The sequence below is a fragment of the Lissotriton vulgaris genome, chromosome 1_1 (assembly GCF_964263255.1).
Source record: "Lissotriton vulgaris chromosome 1_1, aLisVul1.2, whole genome shotgun sequence".
In the NCBI taxonomy this organism is placed as follows: domain Eukaryota; kingdom Metazoa; phylum Chordata; class Amphibia; order Caudata; family Salamandridae; genus Lissotriton; species Lissotriton vulgaris.
Genome location: NC_141685.1, coordinates 22,847,966 through 22,863,715, shown reverse-complemented (window position 1 = coordinate 22,863,715; position 15,750 = coordinate 22,847,966).

Genomic DNA, 15,750 nt, shown 5'->3' with positions numbered 1-15,750 from the left:
TACAATAGGGGTTCTTTAATGCACTATCTGCTATGTGATGTATTGCTATGTGATCTAAATCATGTGTTATTTATTCAGTATTGACTAGCTGGAGGATTAAATGAGCAGTGTAACACATACACTGTGAATGAATTGATGTTTTTTTTAAATGTTTTGTTCAATTCTTTTAAAATTAGTATAACTATCCATAGCACATTATTATGGTTTTAATTAACTAAAACAATAAAGAATTTCTGACTTTTGACTATTGTAACAACCGGATTCTCGAACGAGATGGGATCAGCTCCTTAGAGCACCTCCAACTCAGTCGGAACGTAATCACCTCCCTCCTTAGAATGTATTTACAATAGGTATATATATATATATGTACATCTCATACCTAAGGATGGGGAAATAGCAATACACACGCATAGGTTTTCTACAATATCCCACTCATACCAGCTAGTCTCACGGCAACTTAGGTCCAGAGTAATCTACCCTGGGGCAGTTCTGATTATGTACCATTACACACTGATCACCATCAGTGCTCACTCGACACACTATCCGGCGTGCCTTACGCACTAGGCTGCAGCCCTAGTGCTCTCTTCCTCCCAATCTGGTCCACAATCCGGTGGACCTAGACACTGGTATCCCCCCCAGTGTTCTCTCACTCACAGCCCGATCCGCAATCCCGCGGATCTACACACCAGTGTTCCCCCCTGGTGTTCTCATTAACGCCGCTTACCAACGACGATCACTCTCCTATGAATACCTTTGGAAGGAATCTCTCATTGGCCACACGGGATGATACTACAATAACAGGAATTAGCACAACTTGCCAAATTGAATCATGAACCTTCTGCTCTCAGCATCAAATGGTCCCTCTCTCCCTCATTATTCAGTCACCTCTTACCTGACCGAGATATACATCCGTTCATGAAAACGATGTCTGACTAAAAGACCAGGTTACCCTGATTGAACAAGAATACAAGGCACATGTTGGTTCACTAAGAACTGGGGTATTTTATTACAATGATTATAAACACAATACTATACTATAACATATATCCTGCAAAGAAAAGTAAAAGGTTAGAATGTGCACACTATAGGGAAAAAGGTCGACGTCACCTTAGTAATGTTAAGTCTGGATTCAGCAGTCATCTAGGTTCCCTTCTCGTCTGTGCCTTGGCTCGTCTCGGAATCACACCTCAGCAGCCACGAGTACACGTCTGCACCGCTATGCTCTGTCTTCTCTGCTTTCCTCCAAGTCACTGGAACCTTCATCTTTATTAGCTGCTGTCTCTCTCTGTCTCTGGTCGTTCTGCGCTACTTCTCCCTCTTCTTCAATCTTTCTCAGAGAGTATCAGCTTCATGATCTTTCTCTGACTTCAAAATGGCGACTGTCTGCCTGGAAATAATTAATGGCATTGACGCTAACAGCTAGCTGCCGCCTACAGACTGACTGACTCACCGCCTAACACTTTAGCTAATATGGAAGCTTGTCCTTTCATGGAAAGTTACGGCCAGTAACCTGCCGCCCACCAAATTCTTGTACCTCCCCGTACCAAGGACGCGTTCCCAGCCGGCCGGCCTGATGTTGTGTCTTCGGAGTGGAGAAAAATACAGTCTTTCGATAAGGGCCAGCCTGAGCCGGTTCTCTCCAAGCGAACAACACTGCGAAACTAAAACATTACACTTGACCTAGAAGCATCTCAAGCTGCCGGGGCAGAAAGCAAGATGGAGTCTGTCCCGTTTGAGCCCTACAAGGCCCGAAATAAGCATAACTCCATAGAAGGTATACTAACACTCTTACAAAAGGACGGATTATCACTAATACTAATGAATCTATCCCCTAGCTTAAGTTTATAAGCCCTGATCTAAGGAAAAGGGTACAAAAGTGCATTACTGTGCCTTATGAATAGGCCCTGTTTATAGTTCTAATCCCTGCACTAGAATGATAATAGGCTGGAGTCACCTCCAATCATCCTTCCCCAAAGGAGGGCCGAAAAAGTCGGTCAGAACAACTATCTAGATGCATCAATTTTTATATTAAAATGTTTATTACTAATAAAATGGTAAATCATTTGCAAGCATTCGTTTTTATAAGTAACCCCAAAGCTGCCTTAGATATTGTAGAATATATACATTTTTAAATGGTTTATAGTACACTAATGTTATTGTGATAAACATGTTATTCATATTTGATTAAAGGTTAAGGGTTTGTATGTCCACATTATAGTGACATTTATCAAGCCAATTAAAAATGTGCTTGTTATAGTTTCTTCTGCTCACATTTACATATGGTCAAACCTCAGAAATATATTTAAAAACACAGGTGTCCTAAAATTATGGTTATAGGGCAAGGTAGGTTGATAACTAATCTGGCAGAGGTGTTGTGGATGTTCTGGAGTTTGCGGGTGAGGTTCTTGTTGATCCCAGCTTAGATTGCATTGCCGTAGTCCAGTCTGCTGCTGATCAGGGCGTGGATGATGGTTTTCCTGTGCTCGAGAGGAATCCAGTTGCTGAGGTCTAAAGTCACAGGTACACTGATAGGAGCTCCACATGTATTCGGTTTCTGCTCCGCCCACTCCAATCGTGTAGCAGACACTGTCTGATGTTAAGGGTCTACCCAAAGTAGTATTCCTTTTATCCTGGGTGTCTGCTTCTTGCATGGAGAGGATCAGCTGATGGGTTCACACGTAACAATGGGACACATAGTAGCTATGAATCGTGTTGATATGTGGAAAGTCTTGTGCCGTGCTTTCACCACTATCCCATGTGCATGGAGACAGCACTCTTTTCAGAGGTGCCTGTCACTTGAATAGAATCCTTAAAGCCTGAGGTTTGCAGGTGACCTGCTATCAATATAGATGTATTAGCATAGTACATTGATGCATCAAAAGGTTTTACCAATCCTGTGTCTATGGTAAATGTATACATTGTACACAATGCTGCTGGAGGAGCCTGCCTGCAGGCAGGGAGAGGTACCTGAGCAGCAGTGGTGGCTGCAGCGTGTCCCAGCACCCATGGTTCACCGAGTTTGGTATTCACATGGTTCTGTTGGAGAAGCCTGCTTGCTGATGGGGAGAGGCGTCTGAGCAGCTGTGCATGAGGGAAAGTAAGGAAATGCCTGTTTGTAATGTTCTGCCGCACCACAGGTGTGTACGTCTTGCAGGGAGGTCGTTGGTCAAATGAACAGACAAAACAAATTCACAACTATAAAAAACCTTGTTAACAGGTGAACATAATACTGGTTGCCATTTATTTTACAACAGTTTTGCAAGAAAACACCAAAAAGAGAAGAAGCTGGCCAAACATAAGGAATGTGGAGAAGTGTGGCTCACGGTGTAGAGCAGGCAGACCCGGAAGCTGAGGTCAGACCCGGGACCAGGGTTCAATTCCCGACGCGGCAGGGTCTTATTTATTTATTTATTTATTTTATTTGCAAACTTATACCGCGCTGGGAATCGACTCCCTCAGGAGTATCTCCGCGCCTTTGGCAACATCAGAAAGCAAATAGCCCTGTCATGTGTTATTAATATTTAACAGTGTCAATAGTTAAACAAGAAAGTTTTTAACTTTTTCCTGAAGGGAAAATGTTCCCTGCATGCTCTGATTTCCAATGGAAGTTCATTCCAAAGTTTCGGGCCTGCCACTGACAGAGCTCTTCCACCTTGTTGTGTCTTCCAAAATCTGGGGACACATAATAGTTCATGGTCTCCGGATCTCAGGGTTCTTGCGGGAATATATGGGATGAATTTCCTATTTAAGTCCTCCGGGCCTCTACCAGACAAGCACTTGTGAATTGTGCAGCAAGTTTTAAACAGTACTCTTTGTTTTATGGTGAGCCAGTGGAGTTTTTTGAGAAGCGGCTTTGAGGGAGTCCTGGCCGGAGCATTGAGAACAAGGCGGGCAGCCGTGTTCTGCACGACTTGAAGTCTAGCGATGACCCCTTCATTGGCGGCTAGCAGCAGACCATTACAGTAGTCCAGTCTACTCAGCACGAGCGACTGAACTAAAGTTTTCCTGGTGGAGTCAGGTAGCAAGGGGAACACCCTTCGGAGAAGTCCAATAACATGGAAACAGGAGCTTACTACATGAGTAGCATGATGTTTTAGGGTGAGCTCCTGATCCAATTTGACTCCCAGATCTTTCACTACCATTTTTGGCTCAGGGACTGGGCCAAGATCACAAGGCCACCAGTCCGGAGTCCATAGTCGTTTGGCTTCCCCAAAGAGCATCACCTCCGTCTTGGAGACGTTGCACTGAAGGAGGTTTGCTGCCATCCAATGTGCTACTTCTTTCATCCCTTGGGCAAAGGAGTGACGCACTTCAGGAGTCATGATTTTAAACGGGAAGAGGAGTTGTGTATCGTATGCATACGATACAGGGATAAACCCGTGGGATCTCATGATGTTAGCTAGGGGTGCCACATAGATGTTAAATAACGTTGGGCTCAGGCAGGAGCCCTGTGGCACCCCCTTTGAGATCTCCACCTCCTCTGACTGGTAGGGGCCCAGTATTACTCTCTGAGTGCGTTTGCTGAAGAAGCTCCTTAGCCATGCCAGCGCCTTGCCACCCAGACCGATGTTAACTAGTCTGGAGGTCATGATCTCATGTGACACCGTGTCAAACGCCGCTGACAAATCTAATAACACCAGGATAACGGAGTACCCCTTATCCTGAAGCATATGAAGATTGTCAGCGACGGACAGCAAGGCGGTCTCGGTGCTATGCCTAGGTCTGAAACCCGATTGAGAGGGGTCTAGTCCCCCTGCACTCTCGATGTAATTAGATAAGTGCCTGTTAACAAACTTCTCGGCAAGCTTCCCTAAGAAAGGGAGAAGAGAGATGGGTCTCAGGTTAGTGAGGTCAGTCCATGGAATGGAGTTGTTCTTCCGTAGAGGCCTCACCAAAGCACGCTTCCAGTCAAGAGGAACTTCACCTGATCCCAAGGATAGATTAAGCACCCGTTGAATCCCCGCTCCTAGATCATCCCTTAAGAGAGACATGATCCGAGCTGGAACAGTATCTGACGGGCATCCATTCTTAGTTTCATTAATTAGAGTGCCAATGTCCTCGATTGATATAGGGGGGAATTCAACAAGCTTGTTAGCATTGTTTTCTGTTGTACAGAGGTGTGGGGGAGCCATACTATCAACAGTTCTCAAAATGTTAGGGGAGGAGTTCGAGGCTAAGATCTTTGCATAAATGCCTTCTATTTTCCTCACAAAGAACTGCGAGATGTTATTACAGAGTTCTTGGGACTCAATCCCCTCTGTTTCACAGGCTGCAGGCTTGACAAAGGTCTGTAAGATCTGATAAAGGACTTTCGCATTTTTACCCGCAGCTGTTATTTGGTCTGCTATATGATGTTTCCGGGCAGATCGGATGGCTTTATGGTAATTTTTCTGGGAGGTCCTATAAATGTCTTTATCCTCAGCCTTATGTGTGAGTCTCCATCATTTTTCCGATTTCCGTGCCGTGATTTTTATTTGCCTGAGATCGTCTGTGTACCAGACTTCTTGTCTTGGGGCAGGTCAGGGTTTGAATGTTCTAAAAGGAACAACATGATTAATGGAGATAGTAACCGCTTCGTTGAGAGCGGCTAGTGCCGCAGTGACATTGTCGCCACATTCAGCCCAATTAGGTTCGATAAATTTCTCCCTAAAGCTCTCAGGCGTTAGTTTATTCCAAGGTCTTCTAACATCGGCCAAGGTTTTCTGTACTCCCTTAGACACCTGATTGGGTCGAGTATAGAACTCAATGATTGAGTGGTCAGTCCAATTCACTTGGCAGGGAGGTAGACACTTTATAGAAGTGGAGTTATATAGCACAAGGTCCAAAGTGTGACCGGCTAAGTGCGTGGGTCCCTGATTAGCTTGGTGCAGACCTAAGGTGGTTAGATCTGCCAAGAGTGTCTGTGCCTCCACACAGGAGGAAAGTTCACTATGGACATTGAAATCCCCTACCAAGAAGAAATCAGAGTCCATCTGTATATGTGGGGCCAGTATTTCAACAAGTTGGAGAGAAAAATTCCCGGGTGGACCTGGGGGTCGATATACTAATGCTCCCTTCCTTGTTTCTCTAGAATTAGGGTTTACAGTGAAAATGAGGAGCTCCATTTGCGGATTACATACGGTCTCAGTGACCACTACCTCAATTTCTTGTTTAAAGACAATGGCTAAACCATCTCCAGTTTTAATAGGCCTGTCCATCCTTACTAATTTGTATCCTTGTGGTACCCCCATAGTAATGGCCGGAACAGAGTGGGGCTTCAACCACGTCTCTGTTAAAAAGCATAGATGTGGCTTTTCTGATGTTATCAAATCCCAGACCTGGGTGGAATGGGTGACTAAAGAGCGAACATTACACAGTAGGTTTTTACAGGAAAGAGTTAAATCATTTGGGCTGTCAAGCGGATTTGGCTGACAGTTAGTAGATTTTGGCTGGCAAGGAGTGATTACAGCACTACTAGTGAATTGAGTACGACAGATCCTGCAAGAAAATGGTCCCTCCAGACCTTATGTGAGCACAGTGTGATGGCATACCTGTTTAAGGCGAGTAGGGATTGACTGGTATAAGTGAGACCATGCCGGTGAGGCGACTCAAGGGAGTGTGTAGAATCTGCCATAGCCCCCTGCCCCTGGTCCCGTCCTGTCGCGGACGGGCGCAGACGGGCTGGTCTTTGGCTCGTCTTAGGCGCAGGAGTAGGCGCCACACTGCGTGTCAACACTGCGCGTTGGGCCGACGAGTTGCTTTATACCCTCGAGTAAGGGAGAGCTAGAGCGCTAACCGCTCGCCTCCCTGGTTGTTCCTGGCTCTGCCCCGCCTTCCGCGCCCGTGATTGGCTGGAGGGTCGGACTGGGCGTGCAGGCACAGGTCAAGCTACAATGGAGCAGATCCCTCAGTGCGTGTAAGTAAGCGGAATTTTCAATGTGCAACTAGTAGTCAGTATGAACACAATACAATTATTCCCCTTTTAAAATAGCGCTAACTCAAATTAGAGTCTAAAATCATTCACGAGCTTGTAGAGCAACAATTAAAACACAGGAAGAGCTGAGTGCTCAAGAATGTCGCCAAGCGGGGTCGGGGAGAAGCTGCCACCGTCCCCCTTACCGCAAAGTTGACCGCCTCCTCGCTGTCTTTATACCCTCGAGTAGGGGAGAGCTAGAGCGCTAACCGCTCGCCTCCCTGGTTGTTCGTGGCTCTGCCCCGCCTTCCGCGCCCGTGATTGGCTGGAGGGTCAGACTGGGCATGGAGGCACAGGTCAAGCTACAACGGAGCAGATCCCTCAGTGCGTGTAAGTAAGCGGAATTTTCAATGTGCAACTAGTAGTCAGTATGAACACAATACAATGATTCCCCTTTTAAAATAGCGCTAACGCAAATTAGAGTCTAAAATCATTCACGAGCTCGTAGAGCAACAATTAAAACACAGGAAGAGCTGAGTGCTCAAGAATGTCGCCAAGCGGGGTCGGGGAGAAGCTGCCACCGCCCCCCTTACCGCCAGGTAAGGGGAAGGGAAAGCTCAAATGTCCACGGACTCGATATTTCTCGCTTCGGTGCCTGCTCTAATCATGGGTTCTCACTCTGCAACTCTGGGCATTAAGCTTGCTTAATCTCCACAACGGCCCCCCTGCGGCGGGATGCCTGGCTTTCACCTTGGGGATGCCCTGTAGGGGCTATCTCACAGGGAAAAGCCAGGATGGGTTCCCAAGGCAAGCGCCGGGAAACCTCCGGGTAGCTGTGCGCTCAATAAATGCAATAATAATAATAATAACAATAATAATAATAATAATAATAATAATGTCATGTTATTTGTGATATAATTAGTAACCATGGGGGATACGAAAGCACATATGCGACCTGTAAACACAGCTTCTCGCTGGCCTGTGAATGTCTCTTAAATAATATCAACAGTCTACATGTGCCAAGTGACAGTAATTCCATCAAATCCCTCTGTTGTTGATGATGAATGGACACGGGTGAGAAATCCTGAATTGCTTGGGCTGAATGAGTCCAATTTACGCAATGCAAAACATTTGAGGACTTTGATAGCTTTTTCTGCATGGAGTTACTTGAAGTTGGCACAGTAATGAAAATCAGAGAGATGAAAGAAGGAATAGTCAGGGAGTGTACTGTGACCTGTGAGAATGAGTGCTCCGAGCTGGGCAACCAGGACTAGAACAACAATAATTTGGGGAATCCAACAAATTGGAATTATTAATATGCTCTTTTAGTAAATTAGCATTAAAGTCCCCAGGTATCAGAATTAAAGCATAGGAGTTCTTTTCGGTTAGTTATTCAATGTCCCCTAAAAAGACAGACATGCAATAAAGAAACGATAGGGAAAATAAAAGATAATGATCATTAGCTTCCAGGCGGGCTCGTTGGTAGGCGTGGTCTCCAGCAAGATGTCAAGAATACATTCTGAGTTGATCAGTAATTTTGTTCCCTTGATACAGAAGATACAATTAACCACAGTGAAAAAACTCCACTATGGCTCGAGACCTTGGAAGGAAACATTTCATATGTGAGAAAGTTACTGGAAGTAAAGTTAATCCACTCCCACAATTCTTGAAAACTAATTACAGAAAAGGAATTAGGAAACAAACTAAATTCTCTCCACCCAGTTTTAGTTTTAGTGTAATTCAGTTACTCTTGAGTAAACCTTATGTGAAGTAGGTTTTGGTTCTACAGCCTATCAGAGATCCGTGGAGTGCACCAGTGTTTATAGACACAGATCTTTGGATTGACCTGATCCAACCCTCCTAAAAGTATCCACCAGATTAATGACTTCATTTCAGATAAGATCTTTTAGCCCCTTAAAATCCATACAATGACCACTCTGGTTTAAAAACCTTGTACTGCTTGGTAACGCTTGGAAAATCTGAGATTTGGGGTCTTAAAATCATTGGATAATTGGTTTTAGGGATCGTTTATAGAGCAGTTAGCTGCAAATCTTATCATCTCTCCCAGATTTTGTAGACTTATTTATGACATTACCAATCAGTTCTAGTAACATGTTTACCTGCTGTGAGGTCAGTAATAAGGTGTATTTTAAAAGAGCTTAAGGATTTTAGCTATTTCAACTGTGAGAAATAAAAAGTCTTAAAAGATTACCTCTATTTATTTGGAGAAATCTGTTACCAGAGAGCTAGAGCTATGGGGTCCCCTATTGAAGCCTAAGAGACCTTCTGTACTTTATAAAACATAGTTTCTAGCTAGGGAGGGTGGCATACAATGCACCAGAGGACCTGCTTCCACCATCATTATAATATGATTTCTCCTTTTGTGTTTTATGGAATTGAAACAATGCCGATTGTATTATTTGTATTCATATGCCTGCTTATGCAGTGAAGTAGTGTGGCTCACTGCAGACCCGAGAGCAGAGGACGGCCCGGGACCAGGGTTCGAATCCCGGCGCGGCAGGTTTCTGGACCAGGGTCAGCGGACTCGATAATTCTCTCGCCTCGGTGCCCACTCTGATCAGCGATCACACTCGGCAACTCTGGGCATTAGCTTGCCTCATCTTCACTAACGGCCCCACCAGACCGCCGGGGATGCCTGGTCTCACCCTGGAGATACCCATTAAGGGACCATCTCTCAGGGAAGCCAGGAAGGGTTTCGCAGCGGTCGAAGCGCCTTGGGACCCTACGGGTAAGTAGTGCGCTATATAAATGCCAATACATTTACATACATACATTTACACTTATGTTAGCAAAAATACTGCATCTTAGAGCACGCTGTTAAAATAAGCATTTTAAACTTTATCGTGTCTCTTTTTTACCCATGTTATGGTATGAGATTATAATGACTGAGTGTTCTTGATTCCCACCATTCCTGAGAGTAACCTAAGTTGCATGTTCTGGGTTGTCTAATCATTGGTTACTTTGATATAGGACGAAGAGCTAATGGGACACTGATGCTAGTCGGTTAGTACTGACTGGAGTTTTTTGGTCCACCACAATTCACTGATGTCCTGGGTCCCTGTGCACAGTTCTGTGTATGAGCAGAATCCCTGCAACAGGAGTAAAATTCAATTGTGACCATTTGTGGTGATAAAGACTAAAACTGCCCCAATGCGCTATGCTGTGAAACTGATGCCCAGGACCTGAGTGTTACATCATTGATGGCATAGAGTCACCCGGTCACAGTAATGAGGGGTGTGCTCGAGTTGCTGCCGAACTGAAATCATTTGCAAGTTAGGCTAGTACAAGCCTAACCTTTTGACTTAAGACACGTCAAAGCTAGAAAATGATCATTGCATGGCTGCCAACAAGCTCATATGACAAAGGTCACACAACACAGGCCTGGTAATTGCATGGGACTTGTACATTTGCAGGCCGTTTTAACTGAGGATATATCATACTGTTTGTGATTGTTTTAATTCTGCATCCTTTCAGGCCAGTGTGCTGTACATTTTTCCCCTACCTGTTAGATATAAGTCTGGTCCGATATTGAGTTGAGTGGGTGACGGTGGGAGTCAGAGTTGAATCTAATTTTACGTTGCCCTTTTAAGGATTTTTGTTGGATTCAGAAAGCTGTTTCAGTCTGCATTAACTGATGTGAGGTTGAAAGGTGCCAGCACTGTGTTCTGCATGAAGAGCTTGTTCCTACAGGTGGGAAGTAAGTTAGAAAAGTAGTTGATGTAACTAAATGTGTAAGAGGTTCATCTGCATTAGTCACTGAGGTAACAGAAAACTGTTTGTTGAGAGTGGGTTGAAAAGCCAATGTCAGGGTGTGGTGCACCAGCTTAAGGTAGAACCATTTTTGCTGATATCAGTGTTTTTTGCCCATCAAATTGTCAATACGCAGACAAGTGCTGTGCTCAGATTGAAACTTCATCTCTTTATTTCGCCAAGATAATTGGTGTAAGACAGAAATGTATACTCTCTGTGTTTGATGAGTTGCACTGCACAGAAGCCATCTTGTGTCTTCAAAATGATGTGTGAAGACACAGAAGTATTATGAAGCAGCACAACTCGTACAGTGAATGACTGGATGTGCTCATGACAGGATGAGTTGTCACTCAAAATAGATCATCATATAATGAGAGCAAAGGGGTATACACAGGCGTCATACAACGGCACACCACTGTGGTGACCTGGGTGTCATTGGGCTCAGACACGGGGAGCCAGGTGGGCCTTAGGGACAGCTCAGGAAAAGATCAACACAGACACGTACATCTGTGGGGTCATGCGCCCCTTTATTTAAACCATTGGGCACGCCCACTCCTCGCATGCCTGTAGTAGCAACAATGTATAGTGCGAGCCGGGTGGCACTGTCACTACAACCACCACATGAAGCTCTGCCAGCAACCTCCACAAGAGTTCGAAAATAGAAGAAATTAGCCGAAGAAACAGACTGGGGTGACAGGCTAACTCCACAAACCCTCTTTATGGGCAAGCACTTGATTGAAAGCAGTTGAGAAATGGAAAGGTTTAAATAAATGGGATGTCACTGCCATCTCAACATCAAAGATCTGTGGGACGCAAATGGAATGAATCAATTGAAACATTTACAAACACAATATCAGACGACACACAACTTATGCACTCAAATGTCACTCAATCAATATTATTCCAATCCAAGTCCAGCCCTTCAATTGTTTCTTTAAGAAGTGTTCCATAATGATTAGGTGATCAGGAGAAGATATCTACAAACAAATACATACTTTAGATTCCATAGACTTTATAATTCTTTTTTTAACTAAAATCCAGATGTCCGCCAATGCATTTTGTTCATACAGAACTTACTCAAGGCTGGAAAAATCATATATACACAATTAAAGTCCAAATTCGATATTTACAAATCACACATTTCAATAAAATTCACTGTTGATGGATCACCGTAGAATTCCAGATAGAAATTTCATCATATAACTTTATTTCTCATTTCAACAATCATCTAATATCTAGTACAACAATAATCTTTGTATTCCAGAGGACACTCTATTAATAAGTTATGTGTGATATGCATAATCATAAACAATATAAAGCTCAAATTTCAACATCATCATTACCTTTCCCTTATGACATTTCTATGTTGATCATTCTGATGTCAGTGTCTTCCCATTTTCTAAAACAATTTAAATTAGCCATTGCTTTCAAATGTGTGATCGCCCATAATGAGGTTTGGGGAGTAAGTCAAGCAGCCATATACCATATAGAGGGGCACCACTTTCGTACGCAATGACCAGCTCGAAATTGGCTGAAACGAATCCTATCATGTTTCGTATAAAACATGTTGGAATCATACCCCAACATGGTAAACCGTGTGGGAATATGATTGCAAGCACTGGAAGCCCGGCAAACAGAGCCAAGCAGAACATAGGTCGAGCATTTTATTTATATTTTGGGAGCTTCCCCTGATCACACTGCAGTACCACCTGTGGGGAAGATGATTACTGTCTGACTTCCTCTAGGCCTCTAGAATATTCTTCAAGTCAGTGCAGTCTTGAGCATTTGGAGCTTGGGGGCAGCTGACATTACCAGTGCCCTCTACAGGAGTGGTGCAAAGGGAGCTCTGCTTCTGAATTGGTGCATGTCCTTCTGGGCCTCCTCTCTGTCCTCCTTAGCCAGACGCACCTACCCCCTGGGGCTCACACATTCCCCTAGTATCCTCCCTGGGGCCTGCAGATGATCCCCTTGTCCATTTATACTCCTACACATTTTTCTCTGCAACATGACATATTATCTGCAGAAAAAAATTTCAGCTGCTGTCAGCCAATCGGATTGCAGGTTACTGCATTTCCTCCTAAATCTGCATTGGAAGAAGGGAAGAAGTGTTCCACCAAATCAAAGGTATTTTCACTACACCACAAAAGTATCATGAGTGGAGCCAGTTTCTAACAGTCTTCGTCCCATGGTTTTTCCCTTAGTTTCATCAATTTTTTTCCCTTCAGCCATCTGCAGCAGGAGGTGGTCGATGGGCTTGGCTGACGTTACCTTCTCTTGGCAGTACCCAGGCATGACACGTGACCTGGATTCATGGTTCTTTTTTTAGGGGAATTGCAGTCACAGGACACCGTCTGTGGTGTCCAAGATCTAGGTTCTATTTTAGATCATGGTTATGCAGACCCCAAAAAGAATCTGTTCAGAATAGGGGTGTAAGCAAATGTTCCTCCCTTCCAAAATGATCTATTTTAGCCAATAGGGTGATTCCTTTTTATGACACAGAACAATAGTCCAAATTGGTTTAAGTGAAAGTAGTTATTTTATTTGCATTCACCGCTTTGTAGATGCATTATGCATGATTACCCTTTTTTTTAACTCGTTTTTTGGAACATTTAAAAAAAATGGAAACAGCCAACACGTGTTTCACCCTATGTGGCAAATTGAGCCAGGGCTTTCTCAAGGCTGTGAAAGAAAAAAATGCAATGAGCACAAAATAATCTTTTTACTGATGTGTAATAATGTTTACAATCATAGATATACTTGACCTTTCATCATATGTTGTAAAGACCCCTGTATATTCGTTCTGCATAAGCATGGGCGAATTTTGCGAATTCGCAATTTGCGAATTTGCGGATTTGCGAATTCGCGATCTGCAAAATTCACGAATTCGTGCGAATTTGTGGATTTTTTTTTTGCAGGATCGCGGGGCGCTTTGCGTGTTCGCGGGGTTTTTTTGTGCCCGTTGTTGTGCCCTTCTGCCCTCTGCCCCACTCATTTTTGTGCGATTCTGCCATTTGCCCCACTCGTTTTTGTGCCCTTCTGCCCTCTGCCCCACTCATTTTTGTGCCCTTCTGCCCTCTGCCACACTCGTCGTTGTGCCCTTCTGCCCTCTGCCCCTCTCCTGTTTTATTTTAGAATGGCGCCGGTAAGCTGCCAGCGCCATTCTAAAATAGTTACTAAGTTAGCTTCATCAGGAAGCACTAATAGATAAAATAAAGCAGGTGCTCGAATTCAGTTAAACTCGAGCACCTGCTTCTATCAGTGCTTCCTGTTGAAGCTAACTTAGTAACTATTTTAGAATGGCGCTGGCAGCTTGCCGGCGCCATTCTAAAATAGTTACAAGCTGCAAGCTTGAACTTTTGCCCCCCGGATCCGTTCCGCTCGCGGATTCGCGGATTTTCGGCAAATTCGCGGGAGTTTGCGGATTGCGGATTTGCCGAAAATCCGCAAAATCCGCGAGCGGAACGGATTTTGCGCCCATGCTTAGTTCTGCATCTCCTATACAATTGTGGCATTCCCCTGTTTAATAATGTTTGCAATCATAGATGTACTTAAAGTTTGATCATATGTTGTAAAGATCACTGTATAATGATTCTGCATCTAATATACAATTGTGGCATTCCACTGTTCATGATTCTCAACTTGCTTCAAAAATGCTTCTTTTCTCCAGACTTTGGATGTTCTTATTCGTTACCTTGAACCAAACTGGAATGCACTTAAATTTCTTCAGACTCTATGACTACTGAACATAATGATTAGGTACTGTAGCTCTTTACTGATTTCAGGAAATTCTCTCACATGTCATGTCTTTTACTTTCCTTGAACTCACCTAAGACTATGTGAATCTTGCCTGTAAATAACAACTAATATGGGATCAACAGCATGATGCTTCTACTATCCTATTTAAACTACCATACTGAGCCTCATGTCGTTCTAATGCTCTGAAGACATTAGAATAAATATGTTGGAGACAAGTTCTTGCCAGCTCTATATTCTTTTCTTTCCTTTCTCTTTTTCTTCTCCTCTTCTTCGTCCCTTCTGTTCACACATGTCCTTTTTCCTGCTTCTTCTGACTTTTCTGATGGTCTATGTATGAAAAACTGTTTCTGGTCTGATCCTTTTCACAACTTTTCACATATCTTCCTTCAAAGCTCTTTTCTGCTTTTTTATTTGGTAGTAATAAAATATAAAACAATGTACTCTCTCTTTTTCACTTGAGCACTTATTGGTGTTTTTTCCTCTGGGGGCTCATCGCCTTGTTATTTTTTTCACAGCCTTGAGACAACCCTGGTTTACGTTGCCACATAGGGCGAAACACGTGCCGGCTGTTTCCATTTTTAAAAAAGTTCCAAAAAATGAGTTAAAAAAGAGTGTAACCATGCACAATGGATCTATAAAGCGGTGAATGCAAATACAATAACTACTTTTACTTAAACAAATTTGGACTATTGTTCTGTATCATAAAAAAGAATCACCCTATTGGCTAAAATATATTGTTTTGGAAGTGAGGAACATATGCTTACACCCCTATTCTCACTTGTTATTAAGAGGCTGGGAAGGTCCAGAGCCTTGAGCAAAGTTCCTCCAGCACTATAGGAATTAACATCCAGAAGCAGGATCTCTGGACCCTCCTTCATTGTTCTGAATCCCCTTTGAGGGCCCACTGCCCCACTATTGCCTGAGGGTCAGGGTGTGCCTACCCTGCTCCCTTCTAAGGCCTTTCCTTTTTTTGTTTGAGACTTCCTAAGTGGCTGTGGCAAAAGAAAATGTTCTCTTGTGCCAGCCAATCAGATCATTAATCCAGAGTTGAAACTGTGGAACTACGGTTTTGTAAAACACGACAGGAGAAAAAGCTCCCTACTCCAATGCGATTCCTTTGATATTCAAATTTCTGGATTCTCAGAGGATCCACCTATCCCAAACAAACAAGATATCCAAAAGTGTTAACTCTTTATTGCCTGCTACAAGACATTTTGTAAATCGCTTATATCTGCTTTCATGCCAAGTTTAGTGTAAATTTGTTAAGCAGTTTTAACCTTAAGTGCAAGCACAACCTGCAATGGAAGCTAAAATAATAAAACGCATCTATT